This window comes from Eretmochelys imbricata, chromosome 1 (assembly GCF_965152235.1).
Source record: "Eretmochelys imbricata isolate rEreImb1 chromosome 1, rEreImb1.hap1, whole genome shotgun sequence".
Lineage (NCBI taxonomy): Eukaryota > Metazoa > Chordata > Testudines > Cheloniidae > Eretmochelys > Eretmochelys imbricata.
Window position 1 is genome coordinate 2,299,728 of NC_135572.1, and position 21,883 is coordinate 2,321,610.

At 44.3% G+C, this 21,883-nt stretch overlaps 1 pseudogene; it reads left to right on the forward strand.

Moving 5' to 3' along the window:
- The window catches only part of LOC144259317 (olfactory receptor 52P1-like), a 56,239-nt pseudogene extending 35,233 nt beyond the window's left edge, over window positions 1–21,006 (forward strand).
- Window positions 21,007–21,883: the final 877 nt, after the last annotated feature.

The following is a 21,883-nucleotide window of genomic DNA, read 5'->3' on the forward strand; positions in this document are numbered from 1 at the left end:
CAGAGGAAAAATCCTCTTACCTGTAAAGGGGTAAGAAGCTAAAGGTAACCTCGCTGGCACCTGACCAAAATCACCAATGAGGAGACAAGATACTTTCAAAAGCTGGGAGGAGGGAGAAAAACAAAAGGTCTGTGTCTGTCTGTAGGCTGCTTTTGCCGGGGACAGAAGAAGAATGGAGTCTTAGAACTTTTAGTAAGTAATCTAGCTAGGTATGTGTTAGATTATGATTTCTTTAAATGGCTGAGAAAAAAACTGTGCTGAATAGAATGACTATTTCTGTCTGTGTGTCTTTTTTTGTAACTTAAGGTTTTGCCTAGAGGGATTCTCTATGTTTTGAATCTAATTCCCTTGTAAGGTATCTACCATCCTGATTTTACAGAGGTGATTCCTTTACTTCTATTTACTTCTATTTCTATTAAAAGTGTTCTTGTAAGAAAACTGAAGGCTTTTTCATTGTTCTCAGATCCAAGGGTTTGGGTCTGTGGTCACCTATGCAAATTGGTGAGGATTTTTACCAAACCTTTCCCAGGAAGTTTCCCAGCAAGGGTTGGGAGGATTTGGGGGAGAGAGACATGTCCAAACTATGTTTCCCAGTAAACCCAGTTAGAGTTTGGTGGTGGCAGTGGATATTCCAAGGACAAAGGATAAAATTAATTTGTATCTTGGGGAAGTTTTAACCTAAGCTGGTAAAAGTAATCTTAGGAGGTTTTCATGCAGGTCCCCACCTCTGTACCCTAGAGTTCAGAGTGGGGAAGGAACCTTGACACCAGGCTCTTTAATCTGGAGGAGAGAGGCAAAGCAAGACTCAATGGTTGGAATCAGAATCTAAATGAATTCCAGTTGGAAAGAACTACCAAATAGCACTGATGAAGATTAACCTAACAGTGAAGGGAAGTCATGGATTCAGCATAGCAGATTTAGACTAAGTCTCAGGAAAAACTTCCTATCTGCAAGAACTGTAGGACGATGGAACTGAGTGTCTGGTGTGGTTGTGGAAACTCCTTCAAAGAAATGTCTCAAAAGGCGGGTGAACAGTTTTCTCTCTTTCTCTCTTGGATGGTTCAGATGCAACAAATCCTGCATCTTCGCAGGGCTTAGGCTACCTGACTCCTGCAGTGCCTTCTCACCCTGTGGCTCTATGATTCTATGATGTGAAATCTTAATGTACAACAGGCCTTAGTCAAACAGACCGAAGTCATGGAGCTCAATACATGGGTAAGTGGGTGCAATGTTATGGCTTGTGCTATACAGGAGGTCAGACTGGGTGATCTAACCGTCTCTTTAGCTCTTAAACCCTATGAATCTATCGATAAAGAAAGTAGTTCAGGCATTTATATTTAAGGTGTCTCATAACATGCGAGCAAGGGAACGTTCAATTACATTGAAAGTTTGAACATATAACACTGAGAAAAGAAAATTGTTTCCAAAATCCATATTTGGCCTGTGGAACTCCTTGCCACAGACATTATTGGAGCAAAGAGTTGAGCTGAACGGGTTTCACAAATGGATTGGCCATTGTAGGTGGCCCTGGTGGCACCACCATTAGTTAAGGTTGTCTGACACCTTCCATTAGGAGGACTTATTTTCAGTGGCTTATAAATTTTCCAAACTTGAACTGTTTGGATTGAAATTCCCCATGCTGGTGTCTGCACCCGACTGAATTGTTTTTTGAAAGTTTCAGGCATAACAGTTCAGTCAATTTCTTGAACAAAGCTAAGAGAGAAGATGACTTGGTCACATAGAAAAATTCTTCACAATCTTGCAAGGAGGAGCCCTAACACCTCTGTGCTTTCCAGCAGATAAAAATCAGGTATTAGTCCCGTCCCGTCCCGTCCCCCCGCAACAGCCAGAGCCCTGAAATGCAAGATTTCACATCATAGAATCATAGAGCCGCAGGGTGAGAAGGCGCTGCAGGAGTCAGGTAGCCTAAGCCCTGTGAAGATGCAGGATTTGTTGCATCTGAACCATCCAAGAAGGAAAGAGAGAAAACTGTTCACCCTCCTTTTGACACCTTTCTTTGAAGGAGTTTCCATAATGCAAGAGAAGGGGGTGACAGTGTCTCTACATTAACTGAGATCTTTATTCAGTTCTTAATTCAAAAGGAGTTTTGCCTCAGTGGGGCCTGGGCAAAGTACGGGAAACTGCCTCAGAGTTTGGCCTTTTATTGTCCATCTACTAACCCCTTTCATCTCGAATGATCCACTGTGCCACTGAAATGCAGCCATCTCGGGGCTGGAGTACATTTTCCGAAGAGGGGGCATAGCAAAGAGGCACATTTTGGAACATGGTACTGGAGCATACTCATCATTTGTGGCAAGGGGAATATATGGCAAGGCCACACCTGGAGTATTGGTTCCAGTTTTCATCCCCCCACTACAGAAGGGATGTGGACAAATTGAAGAGAGTCCAGCTGAGAGGAACGAAAATGATTAGGAGTCTGGGGCACATGGCTTACGAGGAGAGGCTGAGGGAACTGGGATTGTTTAGTCTAAAGAAGAGAAGACTGAGGGGGGATTTGATAGCAGCCTTCAACTACCTGAAGGGGGGTTCCAAAGAGGATGGAGCTTGGCTGGTCTCAGTGGTGGCAGATGACGGAACAAGGAGCAATGGTCTCAAGTTGCAGTGGGGGAGGTCTAGGTTGGATATTAGGAAAAACTATTTCACTAGGATCGGGGTGAAGCACTGGAATGGGTTACCTAGGGAGGTGGTGGAATCTCCATTATTAGAGGTTTTTAACGCCTGGCTTGACAAAGCCATGGCTGGGATGACTTAGTTGGGGATTGGTCCTGCTTTGAGCAGGGGGTTGGACGAGATGACCTCTTGAGGTCTCTCCCAACCCTAATATGCTATGATTCCATTTAATGGGTGTGCAGAGTGGAAAGGGCCACAGACTTACCCTCGGTCCCATCCTGCCCCTTCTCGATTCCATCATGCCCATGTTGGGAGCAGCAAGAGATGGGTACCTGTGATTCCTGAGATGGAAGTGTCTTCTCTGGGAATTCCCTTCAGCTAGCCGTGTCTCACACCTCTCTCACCCCAGCATTTGCAGCAGCATCTCACACCAAGAGCCAACACAGGGGTATGCACCGTTTGTAATATAGCTTTCTGCAATCCCAGTGGGGTTCACTCAGCCCATACCCAATAGTCTGAATGTAAACTGGCTGGGGAGAAGCTTGTCTGCACTCTTTATAAAGCTTCGTGAGTAAACACTAATTACATGACCTTCCCAAAGGGAGATGAGAACTCCTGGGCTCTCCACTGAGCCCGAGAGGAATTGGCTGCTCTGTGCATTTGTGTATTACTAAAAATTATGGATGGTTAGTAAAGAAACTAGGGATAATACCTAGGCCTTGATAGGGTCTCATACACTGAAAATACCCAGGACAGATAGGCAGATAGGAGACTGATAGATCTGGAGATAGATGACTGAGGGGAGACACAAACACTTTCTGCAGACACACGGGGCAATCACTACCGTATCAGAAATGAGTAATTCTCATCAGTAACTATCGTCATACTGTGCAGAACCTTTAATCGAAGGATCTTGAAAACACCTAGCAAAGGAAAGTCACTCTGAACATATCCCCATCATATTGACAGATAAACTGAGTCACTGGTTGATCTGACTTGGCCCAGGTCACACAGAGAATACCAGACAGAACCCAGGAGTCTTGACTTTCTTGCCATAACAACTGTCTCTCCATCAGTAACTGAGCGCATGACAAGAAGGGAACAGACTCGTGGTCTAACAGGGGCTGTTTATTCGATGGCTACGATTGACGGCCCAGGGATGCAACCTGTATCTGGGGTACTGCTAAACCCTCTGGCCTACCAGTCTGGGCCCCTCTCACATGGTGAGGCTGTGAACAGATGCACTTGCATTTACACACCCATACACAGGCAGGGACACACCCAGCTGCGGTTACACGAATACTTTCACGAGCCACTCACGAACCAACAATAGAGAGGGTCCAGCAGTTCCCCCAGCTCCCCAGCCAAGGACCCCAGAGCTGTACTGTCTGGCCCTTGTCAGAAGCCTGACCAGTGTAAGTTTATTACCCAGCCTGCCCCTCCCTCATTGTGGAGAGGACAATGCACCAGCCCCGGTTCCTGAGCAGATTTCCCTTTGCCTTACTCCGCATACCACATTTCTTCCATATCCCTAAGCATATTTGTTCCCCTTTTATGAAACTTTTCCCAATTTGATATATACTTTTTTTTAAAATGGGGCAACCCGTATCTGCGTATAATTTTCACTATGTGGTCGTACCATGGATATTAATGGAGACAATATGATATTTTCAGTCTTTTTATCTATTCCTTTCAGAATGATTCCCACCATTCTGTTTGCTTTTTTGACGGCTGCTGCACATTGAATGGATGTTTTCAGAGAACTAACCACAATGACTCCCAGATCTCTTTCTTGAGTGGTAACAGCTCATTCAGACCCCATCATTGTATATGTATATTTGGGATTATGTTCTCTATGTGCGTTACTTTGCAGAGAAGGTCACACCACCCCTCTTAGTTTCCTGCAGGAGTGTTTGTCACTGAGTAATGCAGCGGCAGTGTGCCCAAGGCCCTCTTTAGGTTCTCACCACACAACTCTCAACTATTGCAAACATTGTAGTGTTACCCACAGGTGTTCTTGCAGAGTTCTGTTTTACCTTTTAACCCTTTGTAAATCAGCCAAGTCGTCTCAAAATTCAGCAAGTGTGCCCCTTCTGGGTCTCTAGAAAACCTCTCTTTGTATGTGTGCAGCATTGTTAACCATTGTACTTTTTCAACCAGTGATAACTCAGTACGGTTATTCATCAACACGATGAGGAGTTGCACCTCAGTTTCCCCTTCCACACAGCAGCCTTAAATATGAGTCAAGAGTGTAACACTGTTGCAAAATAAGCGAACATCATTCTGGGATGTATTAGCAGAAGTGTTGTAAGCAAGACATGAGAAATAATTTTTCCACTCTACTCCGAGCTGATTAGGCCACAACTGGAGTAATGCGTTCAGTTCTGGGTGTCACATTTCTGGAAAGATGTGGACAAACTGCAGAAAGTCCAGAGAAGAGCAACAAAATTGAGTAAAGGTCTAGAAAAGATGATCTATAAGGGAAGTTTGAAAGAACTGGGTTTGTTTAGTCTGGAAAAGAGAAGACTGGATGGGGACATGATAACAGCTTTCAAGTACCTAAAAGGTTGTTACGGGGAAGAGGAAGAAAAATTATTCTTCTTAACCTCTGAGGCTAGGACAAGAAGCAATGGGCTTAAATTGCAGCAGGGGAGGTTTAGTTTGGACATTAGGAAAAAATTCCTAACAGTCAGGGTGGTTAAGCACTGGAATAAATTGCCTAGGGAGGTTGTGAAATCTCCAGCATTGGAGATTTTTAAGAGCAGGTTAGACAAACACCTGCCAGGGATGTTCCATATGGTGCTTGGTGCTGCCATGAGGCAGGGGACTGGACTTGAAATCCTCTTGAGGTCCCTTCCAGTCCTACGATTCTATGATATTCCACGGCCAGTTAGTACTGCTATAATCATCCAGTCTGACCTCCCTAACAGGCCAGACAACTTCCCCAACATATTTTTGGGGCAGATCTTTTAGAAAAACATCCAGTCGTGAATTAAAAAAATATCAGTGATGGAGAATCCATCACAACCGTTAGCTAATTGTTCCAGTGGTTAATTACCCTCATTGTTAACTATGTACACTTTATTTCCAACTTGAATTTGTCTAGCTTAATCTTCTAGCCATTACCTTTTTCTGTTAGACTGAAGAGCCCATTATTAAATATTTGTTCCCCATGTAGATACTTATAAACTATAATCAATTCCCCCCTTAACCTTCTCTTTGCTAAGATACATTGTTTGTGCTCCTTGAGACTTTAATCATTCTCATGGCTTTTCTCTGAACCCTTTCCAAATTAGCAACCTCCTTCCTGAATTGTGGAACTGGACACAGGATTCCAGCAGTGTTCACAGCAGTGCCAAACACAGAGGTAAAGTAACTTCTCTATGCCTGCTCAGGATTCCCCTGTTTATGCATTCAAGGACTGCATTTGTCCTTTTGGCCACAGTGTTGTGCTGGGAGTTTGTGTTCAGCTGATTATTCCCCATGACACCCAATGTACATTTGGTTATATGAAAACACATCATGTTTCCTTGTGCCTACTTTACCAAGCAATGAGATTGATCTGTACCGGTGATCTGGCCTCTTCATTATTTGCTGCTCCCCCATTTGTTGTGTTATCTGAAAACATCACTAATAATGATGTTATGTTTTCTTCCAAGTTACGGATAAAAATGTTAAATCGCATAGGGCCAAGGGCTGATTCCTCTGGGACTCCACTGGACGCACCTGCCTTGATGATCATTCCCCCCTTACAGTTATGTTTTGAGGCCTATTCGTTAGCCAGTTTTGAATCCATTTAATGTGTGCCGTGATAATTATACATCATTCTATTTTTGAAGCAAATTATGGTGCAGTACCAAGTCAAGCACCTTACAGAAGTTTAAGAATATTACACCAACCCTGTTATTTTTTATCCATCACATTTGATATCTCAGTCTAAAAAAGATGAGATTATTTTAACAGGATCTATTTTCCATAAACCCATGTTGATCAGCATTAATTACATCACCCTCCTTTAATTATTTATTGATCGAGTCGCATATGAGCTGCTCCATTATCTTGCCCACATCTGACAGCAGACTGGCAGGCCTGTAATTTAACCAGCTCATCCCACTCACAATTTTTAAATATTGGCCCAAGAGCAGCTTTACTCCAGGCTTCCATAACTTCCCCAGTGTTCCCAGAGAATCAACATTAATATTCCAGCAAACTCCTCAGCTCTTTTTAAACTATACAGCAACACTGACAGCATCTCCTGGGTACGGTCCTGCACAATTCTTGATGGGAAGATAACTCAGAACTACTGTTCTGACTTTGGAAAAGAATCTATCTCCAAAGTGGTCAGACGTAGAGAGAGTTGACAAATCAGGTAAAAAGGCAAAAAAAGAGATTAGAAACACCTTTACAACAGATATCACCAAAGAACTGCTGAGTCTAGAACCTGGTGACTGTGTTTGTCACCAGGAGGAAAAGGAAGGATAAGTCCAGCTGTTGTAAAAAAAAATACTTCACAGCCCAGATCATCTCTGATCGAGACTGATGGTGAAGAGATCAACATAAACCATTGACATCTACAGTTTGTTCCTCAGAAGGAGAAATCAACGGAGCAACTCTGCAGAGGGAGACCTAGGAGAAAAAGACTCAAAGATTCCAAACTACCAGAGATAGTCACTGCAACTAATGGACAACCAAATTACCAAGTTGTTACACATTCAAGTCGCGTAACTCGAAAAACAATAAGGTCCAGAGACACTTAACAGACTGATAAGTGTAATTCCCAGTTTGGGAAAACTTACCCACACTAGATCTGACCTAGCTCACTCACAATAAATATGAGCTTAGCTTCTGTGCCATGATCAGTGGGGCAGGCCAGCCTCCTACACACCTAGCTAGCGGTGCCAATTGGCTTGAACTTAGCCCCTCACACCACCCCAGCTACCATGCTGTGGTTAGCATGCTGTCTGTAACTGAGCTGGAAGCAACTGTGAGATTATTGAGCAGCCTATCCTGGATCTATTTGGTCCTCACCCTGTAGATGATGGGGTTTAGCATGGGGGCACCAGGAGGTACACACTGGCAATAAGAATGTGGAAATGCATGGGCCCATTCTAGCCAAACCCGTATGTGAGGAGGAAGAAAAGACCAGGAATGTAAAAGGTTAAGATGGTACACAGGTGGGAGCTGCAGGTCCCCAAAGTCTTGACCCAAGCTTCTTTTGTTGGAAGACTGAAGATGGCCCTGAGAATCTGAGTATAGGACATGGCAATAAAAAAAAAAAATCCAGACCGATCAAACAGAATGCCAGAGAGAGGCTGTAATTACTGACGTGGATATCGGCACAGGCCAGCTTCACCACAGCTATGTGCTCGCAGTATGAGTGGGGAATGATGCTGGTTCTGCAATATGGCCACTGCCTCGCCAGGAGGAGAGAGGGCAGTACAGGCATGCCTATACGCAGCACCACGGCCAGTCCAATCTTGGCCATCATGTAGTTTGTCATTGTGAAAATGTCTCAGGGGATCGCAGATGGCTACATAGCGAGCAAAAGCCATGGCCACGAAGATCCCAGACTCCATCGTTGAGAAGGAGTGAATGAAGTACATCTGGGTGAGGCAGGCACTGAAATTGATCTACCTGGAATTGAACCAGAAGATGCTCAGCGTTTTGGGTAGGATGGATGTAGACAGGACCAGGTCGGTGACAGCCAGTGTTAGGGGGCTTATTCCTTCACCCACTTACTTGCCTGGTCCTTCTCGCATGAACAGAGAGCAACAATACTCGAAGTCCAAAGGTGCAAACAATTCAATGTTTATTGGGGTGAACTTCCAGCAAGCATGATTCCAGTTTCCTTCCTTAGTGTCCCCCTTCCCAGCTCTGACACCACAGAGCCTTACCTGTGTCCCTGTTCCCGTTCCCCCCCTTAGCAAAACATGATTCCAATTCCCCACTCCCATTCCCCTCTCCCCACTTCCTGATTGACTGAAGACTATATAGTAAAACTTGAGTTCTGCTTAGTTTTGCCTTAACCAATCATTTTACTGAAATTTAACTAACCAATCCTAACATCTTGTAACATGATTATGTAACCAATTATATCCCACCACCTTAATTAGTTTACACCCAGCAAAATTAATCATACAGCAGACAGAAACAATTAAAGAACCAGACAGAGACCATGCAAATAAACAATAGCAATGTGGGAACTGTAATGACAAAACAATACAGAAGTGAGGATTATCAAACTAAGTTTCCTTTTACATCTTCTAGGCACTTCCCTTTCTCTGGAGGTGATAGGCATTATTAGGACAGGATTGTATCCTAACAGCCCAATAGCACCTTCTTTCAATGTGACTAGTTTGGAATGTGAGGAGGTGACCGGTCGCTTCCCAGGTTATGGCTGCCTCTGCTGCTTAGCCAAAGGTCTTAGCCTAAGAACAGGGCCTCAGACTGTCACAGGGAGAGAAGGCCCTTACACCGGCAGACAGTGATTTTGATTCTTTCTTTTATACTTCTAGAACTAGCTAAGTGATAAGAATACACCTAAATTCTTAGAGTCTAGGCCTTTACAGACAGGCCTGAATATCTATATCCTAACAGTCAGCATGCCAAGGAAATAACACATGGGCCCATGGATGCTCGGCTCTATCTCACAATGAAGAGGATAGTGAAGTTTCCCAGGACAGCTATGGCATACATGGCACAGAAGGGAATGGAGATCCAGACGTGGGCCTTCTCCAGGACAGGGATGCCCAGCAGGATGAAGATAGAGGGGTTGGTGAAGTCAGTTGTGTTGGAATCTGACACAGAGTAGTGGAAAGGGTGTCCAACTCTGAAGCAGAACGGTGTTTCCTGCAGGTACCGTACGTTCCCCTCACTTCCTGTTTGTGCCCAGGGTCTAGGGTGACAGTCACAGTAGAAATGCCTGGATGGAGAGACACTGTTAATATGAGACACTACATGCACTAGCGGAGGCTGTTTCAGGGGTGAAGCAGATTGTTCACTCTTCACTCATTGAAAAATGACATTTTCATTATTCACAGAAATTAATTATGCCCCCCTGACCCTACTCATGCCAATTCCATGTTTTGGTAGTGCTCCATGCATCAATAATTCCTATTTGTCTTGGAGTGGGAAACCTTAATAGACACAAGCAGGAAACACGAGGGCTGATCCTGCTTATTGCTCTTTGTTTCTTAATGCAGTGAAACCCAGACTAGAGAGTTCATGCTGTAGGGAGTTCCCCATTCACCTGGTAGCTGAAAATCTGTGAATGGAAAAAATCAAAGCTTTGCCAAGACATGTGCCGGGGGAAACATCCCAAGTAAAAAAATAACTCGGGGAAAAGAGCTGGGCATAATTTATGGCAGCTCAATGGAAACACTGCTCTTTTGAAGCAGTGACCAAACCAAAGACAATGTTCGGCTTCCTAAGGAAAGGGGTGGAGAATTACCCGCTCTGGATACGCACACAGTTTTCGTCGTCCGGTCTCTGTAAAGGATCTAGCAGAAAGAAAAGGTGTTTCTGAGACAGGCTATGAGAATGGGGGAGGTTGCCATATGCAGACAGACTGAAAAGTCTGGGACTGTTGAGTTTAGAGAAGAGAGATAAAAGGGGGCATACGATAGAGGAGAGAAAAAATAAACAGCGGAACTGATGACATTCAAATGGACAAACAGAGAACAGCTCCCAACCAGTAATATCGATAGACACTTAGTGCTTCAAAGGAGCTAATTCCCCAAAGCTAGAGCAAATTATCAGCAAAACTGATGGGAGGGAAAAATTGGGACAGAAAAATGAAGTGAGAACCTCTGCCGTCGGCGTAAGTAATGTCTACACTGAAGCAGTATTACAGCACCGCTGTAGCATTTAATTTGTGGACAAGCCCTCAAGCATATTATCATGAAAAGCATCCAGTCTGGATCTGCAGACGGGAGGAGTTGGAGAATCCACCAATTCCCTTCGCAGCTGTCCCAAAGGATAATCACTGTCAGTGCTATTTGGTAGTTATTTCCAACTGGAATTCATTTAGATTCTGCTTCCAACCATTGAATCTTGCTTTGCCTCTCTCCTCCAGATTAAAGAGCCTGGTATTACTATTTAAGATAAACAGATGAAGCTCTTTAAGTCTGCTATTTTCTCCAGCCTCCATTCATTTTGTGGCTCTTTTCTGGACCCACTACAATTATTCAAGATTCTTTTTGAAATGTGGAGCCCTGCACTGGATGCAGTCGGTTTCACCAATGCCATGTGCAGAAGAAAAAATCCTTCCCTTGCTCCAGCTCACCACTCCCCTGTTTATGCATCCAAGGATCACATCAGCCCTTTTGGCCACAACATCACTCAGGGAGCTCACGAGGAGTTGGTTCTCCACACTGATCCCTAAATACTTTTCAGGGTCCCTGCATTCCATAATACAGAGTCCTAGTCAGGGGGTTGTGCCTGCATTCTCTGTTCTAAGAGGATCACTTTGCACTGTATTAAAACAGTTTATTTGCATGGGCCCAAGTCACCAAATACTCCAGATCAGTCTGTATGCCTGCCCTGGCCTCCTCATTGGAACCAATCTGCCAATCATTAGGTCGTGCACAAATTTTATCTGCAGTTATTTTATATTTCTTTCCAGATCATTGATGAATATATTGACTAACATTGGTCCAAGAACTAATCCCTGCAGCACCCCTAGAAACAGCCCCATTCTCTGACAATGGCCCATTGACAACAGCTTTCTGAGATCTGTGAGTTGGCCAGATTTTAGTCCATATAACATGTGCTCTTCTGATACTGTAGAATGTTCATTCTTTTCTGATTTTTTTCCCATAGTAAATCAAATAGCTCAGAGAAATCAAAGTCTATTATATCTGCATGGTTCCTTTGGTCATCCAAATGTGTAGTAAAAATACAACAAGGAGTCCAGTGGCACCATAAAGACTAACAGATTTATTTGGGCATAAGCTTTTGTGGGTAAAAAAAACACTTCTTCAGATGCATGGAGTATTTTCAATGGCAGGTACCGCTAGATGAATCCGCCAAGAAAAGGTCAGCCTTCACCACCCATGTCGGGCTGTATGAATTTAATATACTCCCTTTCGGACTGCGGAATTCACCTGCCACCTTCCAAAGACTTGTAGATGGTCTCCTAGCGGGATTAGGAGAATATGCAGTCGCCTACCTTGACGATGTGGCCATATTTTCAGATTCCTGGGCAGAACACCTGGAATATCTACAAAAAGTCTTCGAGCACATAAGGGAGGCAGGACTAACTGTTAAGGCTAAGAAGTGTCAAATAGGCCTAAACAGAGTGACTTACCTTGGACACCAGGTGGGTCAAGGAACTATCAACCCCCTACAGGCCAAGGTGGATGCTATCCAAAAGTGGCCTGTCCCAAAGTCAAAGAAACAGGTCCAATCCTTCTTAGGCTTGGACAATTATTACAGGTGATTTTTACCGCAATACAGCCAAATAGCCGCTCCACTGACAGACCTAACCAAAAAGAAACAGTCAAATGCCGTTCAGTGGACAGGAGAGTGTAAGAAAGCCTTTAACTGGCTTAAAGCAACACACATATCTGACCCTGTACTAAGGGTCCCAGACTTTAACAAACCATTCCTAGTAACCACAGATGCGTCCAAGCGTGGTGTGGGAGCAATTTTAATGCAGGAAGGACTCGATCAAGAATTCCACCCTGTAGTGTTTCTCAGCAAGAAGCTGTCTGAGAGGGAAAGCCACAGGTCAATCAGTGATAAAGGATGTTACGCCATTGTCTACGGTCTGGAAAAGCTACGCCCATATGTTTGGGGATGGCGTTTCCACCTGCAAACCGACCATGTTGCGCTACGGTGGCTTCATACCGCCTCGGGAAATGACAAAAATACTTTTTCGGTGGAGTTTAGCTCTCCAAGATTTTGATTTCGACATCCAACACATCTCAGGAGCTTGTAACAAAGTGGCTGATGCACTCTCCTGTGAAAGTTTCCCAGAATCAACTGGTTAAAATCGTCCTTGAGATGTGGAAAATATTGTTAGTCTTTATGTACTTGGTAGTATATTTAGAGGTGCATGTGTCTTATTAACTCTGTTTTCTCCTAGAGTTCCAGGAAGAAATCCCAACCAGCATTTCACCCTATCTGTGATTTGGGCTGGGGGGTGTCATAAATATAAAGGGAAGGGTAACCACTTTTCTGTGTACAGAACTATAAAATCCCTCCTGGCCAGAGGCAAAACCCTTTCACCTGTAAAGGCTTCAGAAGCTAATATAACCTCACTGGCACCTGAACAAAATGACCAATGAGGAGACAAGATACTTTCAAAAAGCTGGAGGGGTGGGGAGAGAAACAAAGGCTCTCTCTGTCTGGATGATGCTTTTGCGGGGAATAGAACAGGAATGGAGTCTTAGAACTTAGTAAGTAATCTAGCTAGATCTACATTAGATACTGATTCCTTTAAATGGCTGAGAAAATAAGCTGTGCTGAATGGAATGTATATTCCTGTTTTTGTGGGTTTTTTGTAACTTAAAGTTTTGCCTAGAGGGATTCTCTATGTTTTAAATCTAATTACTCTGTAAGGTATTTACCATCCTGATTTTACAGAGATGATTCTTTTGACCTTTTCTTCTATTAAAATTCTTCTTTTTTTGAATGCTTTTTCATTGTTCTTAAGATCCAAGGGCTTGGGTCTGTGGTCACCTATGCAAATTGGTGAGGATTTTTATCAAACCTTCCCCAGGAAAGGGGGTGTAAGATTTGGGAGGATTTTGGGGGGAAAGACGTTTCCAAACAGACTCTTTTGTAGTAATACTGGTTAGACGTTTGGTGGTGGCAGCGGAAGTCCAAGGGGTAAAAGGTAAAATAGTTTGTACCTTGGGGAAGTTTTAACCTAAGCTGGTAAAAGCAAACTTAAGAAGTTTTCATGCAGGTCCCCACATCTGTACCCTAGTTTTCAGAGTGGGGAAGGAACCTTGACAAGCCCCAAGACATTCATTGATATCTGCAAAGAGTCCCTCACTTGAAACGGTTACTGTCAAAAGGCCCTACAGGGGAAAAAAACAATGTATTTGAACTTAAATCAATTGAAAAGGGCTTTGTGACTATCTGTGTATATATCTGAATATATCTTTTCAGAGTTAAAAACAGGGAGCATCCCTCCTCTTGCAGTCCAGCAGCAATTCAAGAGAGTTTCTGTTGAAAGAGACAGTCTCCAAGCGACCTGAGGCTTTTATACCATCCTGACTCTTTGTTTCAAAATAGTTAGCAGGTTGATTGGATCCCCCTCCCGAGCATTCCCTTTTGTGATTGGGGTGGGGGGTAATAGGTTGTCTGCACAATTGGGCTGCTTTTCTTTTTCTTTTTTTAAGTTCAAATACATAGTTTTTTCACCTGTTGGGCCTTCTTACAGTAACCATTTCAAGTGAGGGACCCTTTGCAGATATCAATGAATGTCTTGGGGCTTGTTTTTGTTTTTTTTAAAAAAACATGTTTCTTTCATGCTTAAAGTTTGGTGGGGTGGGGGTGCTTTCTAGAAAAAGTGCCCCATAGCCTTCAACCAACTCCTGGGTCATATTTAAACTGTCCAATAGAGTTCTGCCAGCTCCAGGGGTTATATTTAAACTGTCCAATAGCATCTGTGAACTCCTGAGGTTTTATTTAATTTCATATTAATTAGAACTCACCATCCTCACCCACCCACCTGCCTTACTCTGGGTGCACCCCCATAAAATTTAACCCTATGGGAACAAGGGTGATTAATCACAGTCACCCTTGGCTATTCAGTGAGGGGGGGTTAAACCCATTCAGTTCAACAGAATAAGTCAGCTCTATTGTACTCAACCACATGTCTGAACCATCCCTGTTTGTTTTATTGTAAACACATTTTTAGGATATTTTTTTTCCCTTCCCACAACATACATTTCAGCTTTTTGCTGTTAATGGGTCTCTCTTACACAAGACACAAGAGCTAGGTTCTCACAGACAATTTATTTATTTTGTATTTAAAAGACATACATCTCCTTGAAAACAAACCAAGATGCTCCATTAAAAAAGAAAAAAAAAAAACTTTAAGCTCCCTTAGGGGCCAGAGACCTTCTAACAGAAGCACAGATAGTCACAAAGCCCTTTTCAATTGATTTTTTAAAAAAATTTACAGCTACCAAGTTTTATATCGCCTGGTTGGCCCCTCACCATTCTTTCACTTTCACTAGCCTTTTTCTGAAGCAGGGTTCTGTAACTTTTTTTGCGGACCAGATGGTCAATATAACGCTCTAAGCAGGCATCTTCCGGTTTGGTCATTTTCTTTAAAACATGGTCAGGGTCTCCACTGAATTGCACAGCATTTATCAAGGTCGCCCCTTGCGCTAAATGTTCTTGGGTGAGGCACAGACATCGCAAGCATAACCTATGGCAATCACAGTGTTTAATAAGCTTTCCAAACCCAGCTCAGCACACAGGCCCTAGAGCTTGCAGTCTATATCCACTGAAGTCCAAGTCACACAGTCATGGTGCCGCTGGCCTGGCACATCTATGACACAGCCCTCACAATCTTCAAAAAGCTTTTCCCTAAGACAGTGATTAAGAAAAGCATAAACAGCAACGCGTACAATAGTCCGCATAACATTTTTACGCTCACGACATGGCACTGGCTCAGTCAGTTCCATGCTAAGCCTCCTCCTAAACTCCTCATAGCCGTCATCCTCAGAGTCCTCTTCAACATTTTATATCGGCGTTGAGCAAAACCAAGGTAGGCCCGGTTCATCTTCGCTGCTTGATGCAATGCTGTCCAGGGTCTCCGGGTCCTCTGGAAAGGCATCATCGAGCTGTCCAGAGATTGTTTCAGAAAAGAAACAGTGTAAGCACCCCACTGCTTAGTTTTTGATTTACACAATCCCTGGTTTCTAGCCCCATTACACCCACAACCCTTGACCGTCACTTCTTAAACGTTCATTTACCTAAGCATTGTCTTTTCCATTCACCTTGTCTGCTAGTGACTCCCCTGAGCTGCATTCGCCTTCCTCCTCCAGGGGGATGAACAGCAAGAGGCCATCACGCTCATCGGGGAGCCTCACAAGCAGCTGGGTTTCTGGTTCGTGTTCCGGCATATCCATCAATGGCTGGGCCAAAGGGCTCCCCTCCGTCGCTCCCTCCTCCTGCTCGGAACTCTTGCTGATGTAACGCTTTCTCCACGGTTTGTCAAAGACACTTGGGGCTAAAACAAATTCCAAAGTTCTCACAGGGGTGGTGAAGGAGTCCATGTTTCCACGATTTCTAAAACACACTCTCTTGGTAAAAGATGGCCTCTTCTGCCTGGTGCTGGGACTTATGGGCTGATGGTGCTGTGCTCTGATTGGCAGAGGGGTCATATGCCCCTCTTCTGGGCGGTTCACCCCATCCCAGAACCTGTACTCTTTTGGTCAAATCTGCTCTCGGGGTGGTCCTATGCAGCCAAAACACCTCCTGATTGGTAGAGGGTGGTGGGAGGAGTTGTTAGAGGGGTCACACGACTCACTTCCAGACAGGACAACCCACCCTGGAATTCGCCCTGATTGGTCATATCTCCTCTCGCAGCGGTCCTACAGGGGCAAAACCCCTCCTGATTGGTAGAGGGAAGTGGGAGGAGTTGTTAGAGGGGTCACATGACACACCTTGCTTCCGGTCATGTGGCAGCCTTGACCCTGGAAATAATATCCCCATGGGGTGGGACTTCCGGTGACAGGATGGCAGAGTTTAAGGGGTTAAGTGATGGGGTTTAAGGGGTCAAGGGTTGGCATTTTATTGACAGTAGGGTCCTTATACTACTAACCGTCCTGAACAAATGTCTCCCCTCACATAGCGCTGTCCACATCGGCCCTTTTGTCAATCAGGAGGGTGTTTTTTTTTTTTTTCCACATCGCTGATTGACAAAAGTTTTACTGACAAAACTTATAGTGTAGACAAAGTCTGAGTGGCATGATAGTAAAGACGTCCAGTGCCTTGAGCTTTGCACTGTTTAAGAAGATTGCTATTTTCTACTGGTCTTTTTTCTCACCAAAACCAGCTGCTTGAAAAGATATATCTCAAAACTCTGTCTCAATCTCTTCCTGGTGTCTACTGCATGATGTGGGAGATTCATCTCCTTGGGGGCTTTCAGTTGCTCCATCTCCAGGATGTCTCCTTTGTTCCTTCGCCACAGCAAGATTTTCTCTGTCCTCTCCTCTGGTCTCCCCTCTGGTACTCGGGTTGTCTTGGGAATTGGCAAGGTTCCTTCCCAACTCTGAAGTCTAGGGTACAGATGTGGGGACCTGCATGAAAACCCCCTAAGCTTATTTTTACCAGCTTAGGTTAAAACTTCCCCAAGGTACAAATTATTTTACCTTTTGCCCTTGTACTTTATTGCTGCCACCACCAAGCGTCTAACAAATATATAGCAGGGAAAGAGCCCACTTGGAAACGTCTTTCCCCCCAAAATCCTCCCAAGCCCTACACCCCCTTTCCTGGGGAAGGCTTGATAACAGTCCAAACTTTTGGATCTTAAGAACAATGAAAAAGCAATCAGGGTCTTAAATGAAGATTTCAATAGAAGAAAAAGTAAAAGAATCACCTCTGTAAAATCAGGATGGTCAATATCTTACAGGGTAATCAGATTCAAAACATAGAGAATCCCTCTAGGCAAAACCTTAAGTTACAAAAAGACACAAAAGCAGGAATATCCATTCCATTCAGCACAGCTTATTTTCTCAGCCATTTAAAGGAATCAGAATCTAATGCAGATCTAGCTTGATTACTTACTAAGTTCTAAGACTCCATTCCTGTTCTGTCCCCAGCAAAATACAACACACAGACAGAGAGAGCCTTTGTTTCTCCCCACTCCAGCTTTTGAAAGTATCTTGTCTCATCATTGGTCATTTTGGTCAGGTACCAGCAAGGTTATCCTAGCTTCTTAACCCTTTACAGGTGAAAGGGCTTTTTCTCTGGCCAGGAGGGATTTTTAAGGTGTTTACCCTTCCCTTTATATTTATGACAGGAATTCATAAGAAGGAGGCACAATCTGCAGTCTAAGAAGGGAAGCATGATAAGAACTGAAGTGGAGGTACAAAAGCTCATAGAGAGATATGTGCTCCTAGCTGTTTGTTTGGTGCAGCCGCCACTCAATGGTCCATTCTCACAAGCCCCGATCTAGTTCTCCCAAACATGAGCTCTGCTCTTATAGGCACAGGACATACTTCTAACAGCCACAGCAGGGCTGGGCATTCTAGCTCTCTTACACCCACCCAACAGCCTATGTAACCACCCATTCTTAGTGCTGTTACTCCTCCATCTCCCTGCCTACCTCCTTTGTGGTTTGTTACACACAAATGGACACGAGACACCTGCTCAGCTCGGACAGCAGAATTTGTTCAGTCTCATTCCAGAGCTTTAAAACTAAGGTACTCCACATTGGAGAAATACCCCTGATTAGCCAGACGAGCAGGCAGAGAATTCAGCTATATGGGAACTGGAGCACCCTCCAGCTAGTGCTGTCCTGGAAAGTCTGACTCAGCTTGGAACATTAGATTTCAATTCCACCTGTGAGAGACTGGGAGGAAATGAACCAAGAGTGAGAGAAGAACTCCAGTGCAGACACTAATCCAGTCTCTACCCCATCCATAGTGCCCCCCTTGTTCTGTGCCAGCTTTGGGAGGAGGGGGAGGCCTCTGTCCCCAGGACAGGACCCTGGCTGCACTCTATCCACAGGAGCACTCTGCTGGTGTTGCTTTCACTAAGTCTCTTCCTCCAAAATGACCCCAGTGACTGTGATGCATTGGTAGGTTTCTGAGTGGAGCGCAAGTGGAGTCCTGGAGTTCACACCTCACAGGAGTGGGGACCTCACAAACTCCAGCTAGTTCTGAAAACATGAGATGCACCTTCAGAGGATGGCAAAGGCTCAGGATCCTTCTTCCAGCCTTCCCTCTGCATCCCACCCAATGCAAAGCCCCTGCCAGAGTGGGAGTCCCTTTCCCTCTTGGTGTGATGGAGAGACCATGGTTATGGCAGGGAAATCAGGACTCCTGGGTTCTTTCTGTCATACTGCTACTCAGTCTCTGTCAGACCTTGCCTATTCATGTCTCCTTTTGTCTCAGTTTACCTATCTGTATGATGGTGATATGTTCATAGGGACTTTCCTTTGATAGGGTATTTGAAGATCCTTCAGTGAAAGTTGTGGCACAGTATAATGACAGTTACTGATGAAAATAACTTATCTGTGACCCTTTAGTGATAGCCACATTGGCCTGCAGAGAGTATTCCTATTTTCCCCCAATCATCTGTCTCCAGATGTGTCTGTCTACTATCTACCCAGCCATCCTGGGCACTTGCAGGGTATCAGATCTTATGGAGATTTAGGCATTATTGCTAGTTGTCATAAATATAAAAGGAAGGGTAACCACCTTTCTCTATACAGAACTATAAAATCCCTCCTGGACAGAGGCAAAACCCTTTCACCTGTAAAGGGTTAAGAAGCTAGGATAACCTCGCTGGCACCTGATCAAAATGACCAATGAGGAGACAAGACACTTTCAAAGCTGGAGGGGGGGGGGCACAAAGGTTCTGTCTGTCTGTGTGATGCTTTTGCGGGGAACAGAACAGGAATGGAGTCTTAGAACTTGTAGGTAAGTAATCTAGCTAGAAATGCATTAGATTTCCTTTTGTTTAAATGGCTGAGAAAATAAGCTGTGCTGAATGGAATGTATATTCCTGTTTTTGTGTGTTTTTGTAACTTAAGGTTTTGCCTAGACTGATTCTCTATGTTTTGAATCTGATTACTCTCTAAGGTATTTACCATCCTGATTTTACAGAGGTGATTCTTTTCCTTTTTCTTTAATTAAAATTCTTCCTTTAAGATCCTGATTGCTTTTTCATTGTTCTTAAGATCCAAGGGTTTGGGTCTGTATTCACCTATGCAAATTGGTGAGGATTTTTATCAAGCCTTCCCCAGAAAAGGGGCTGTAGGGCTTGGTGGCATATTCTGGGGGGAAGACATCTCCAAGTGGGCTCTTTCCCTGTTCTTTGTTTAACACGCTTGGTGATGGCAGCATAGGGTTCAAGGACAAGGCAAAGTTTGTATCTTGAGGAAGTTTTTAACCTAAGATAGTAAGAATAAGCTTAGGGGGGGTCTTTCATGCAGTTCCCCACATGTTTACACTACAGTTCAGAGTGGGGAAGAAACCTTGACACTAGTTTTCTTCCTAATCAAGTAAGCCACCAGTCTTAAGAAAGTCCCAGAGAACTACTAAGAGGTTACTAGCTGTTAAACTTAGAGAGTTGGGGTAAGGGGATAGCCCAGTGGTTTGAGCACTGGCCTGTTAAACCCAAGGTTATGAGTTCAATCCTTCAAGGGGCCATTTAGGGATCTAGAGCAAAAATTGGAGAGTGGCCCTGCTTTGAGGAGGGGGTGGGACTAGATGACCTCCTGAGGTCCTTTCCAACCCTGATATTCTATGATTATTATGTTATTGGTTCTACAAACTGTTTTAATGAATATTGTCATGTATAGTGTAAAGAAGTGGACATGGGATGTTAAATATGTTAAAGCTTGTTTTATTAGTTGTTTATAGATTCTTTCACATAATATAACGCTGGTGAGTGGTGTTAATATGGGATGCAGATGTGCTGGTGTGAACATTCTGGCTGGCTGTCACCGACCTGGTCACATCCATGTCTACCATGCCCGAAATGCTGAGCATCTTCTGGTTCAATTCCAGGGAGATCAGTTTCAGTGCCTGCCTCACCCAGATGTACATCCTGCTCTGCTTCTCAGTGATGGAGTCTGGGATCCTCGTGGCCATGGCTTTGGATCGCTACGTGGCCATCTGCCATCCCCTGAGACATTCCACTACCCTGACAAACCCCATCGTGGCCAAGATCAGCCTGGCCGTGGCACTGTGTGGCGGTATGCTCGTATTGCCCTACCCCTTCCTGGCGACGAGGTGGCCATATTGCAGAACCAACATCATCCCACATACATACTGTGAGCACATGGCAGTGGTGAAGGTGGCCTGCGGTGACGTCCGTGTCAGTAGTTACTACGGCCTCTCTGTGGCATTCTTGGTGACTGGTCTGGATGGGTTTTTTTTTGCCCTGTCCTACATCGAGATCCTCAGGGCCATCTTCAGCCTCCCCACAAACGACGCCCGGCTCAAGACTTTTGAGACCTGTGGCTCACACCTCTGTGTCATTCTAGTCTCTTACATACCACATCTCTTCTCCTTAATCACGCACCGATTTGGCCACAATGTGCCCCTACATTTCCACGTTCTTATTGCCAACGTGTACATTCTGCTGCCCCCCATGCTAAACCCCATCATCTATGGTGTGAGGACCAAACAGATCCAGGACAGCCTGCTCTGTCTCTTCACTCATGAGGGGACCTAAAGCTTTCTCCTGTTGCTTTGGCCCTCAGACCAAGCTCTTTGCAGAACTGGATGGTGACATGGTGCTGGGCCCTCTTCACTGAATCACTGAATAAACTGGCAATAAGACTGTTAGGATATAGATATTCAAGCCTGTCTGTAAAGACCTAGACTCTAAGAATTTAGGTGCATTCTTATCACTTAGCTAGTTCTAGAGGTATAAAAGAAAGAATCAAAGTCACTGTCTGCCGATGTAAGGGCCTTCTCTCCCTGTGACAGTCTGAGGCCCTGTTCTTAGACTAAGGCCTTTGGCTAAGCAGCAGAGGCAGCCATAAGCTGGAAAGTGACCAGCCACCTCCTCACATCCCAAACTAGTCACATTGAAAGAAGGTGCTATTGGGCTGTTAGGATACAATCCTGTCCTGATAGTGCCTATCCCCTCCAGAGAAAGGGAAGAGCCAAGAAGATGTAAAAGGAAACTTAGTTTGATAGCATCTTGTCTGGCAAGAACTCACTTATCCATAGCTGGGATGTGAAATCCTCTTTTCTGTGTTGTTCTATCACTGTAGTCCCCATTTCCCTATTGTTTGTCTGCATAATCTCTGTCTGGTTCTGTGATTGTTTCTGTCTGCTGTATAATTAATTTTGCTGGGTGTAAACTAATTAAGGTGGTGGGACATAATTGGTTACATAACCATGTTACAATATGTTAGGATTGGTTTGTTAAATTTCATGAAAATGATAGGTTAAGTTATAGCTAAGCAGAACTCAAGTTTTACTATATAGTCTGCAGTCAATCAGGAAGTAAGTGAGGGGGTGGGGGAGGAAATGGGAACAGGGAATGGGGGTGGGGAAATTGGAATCATGTTTGGCTAAGGGCAGGAATGGGAACAGGGACA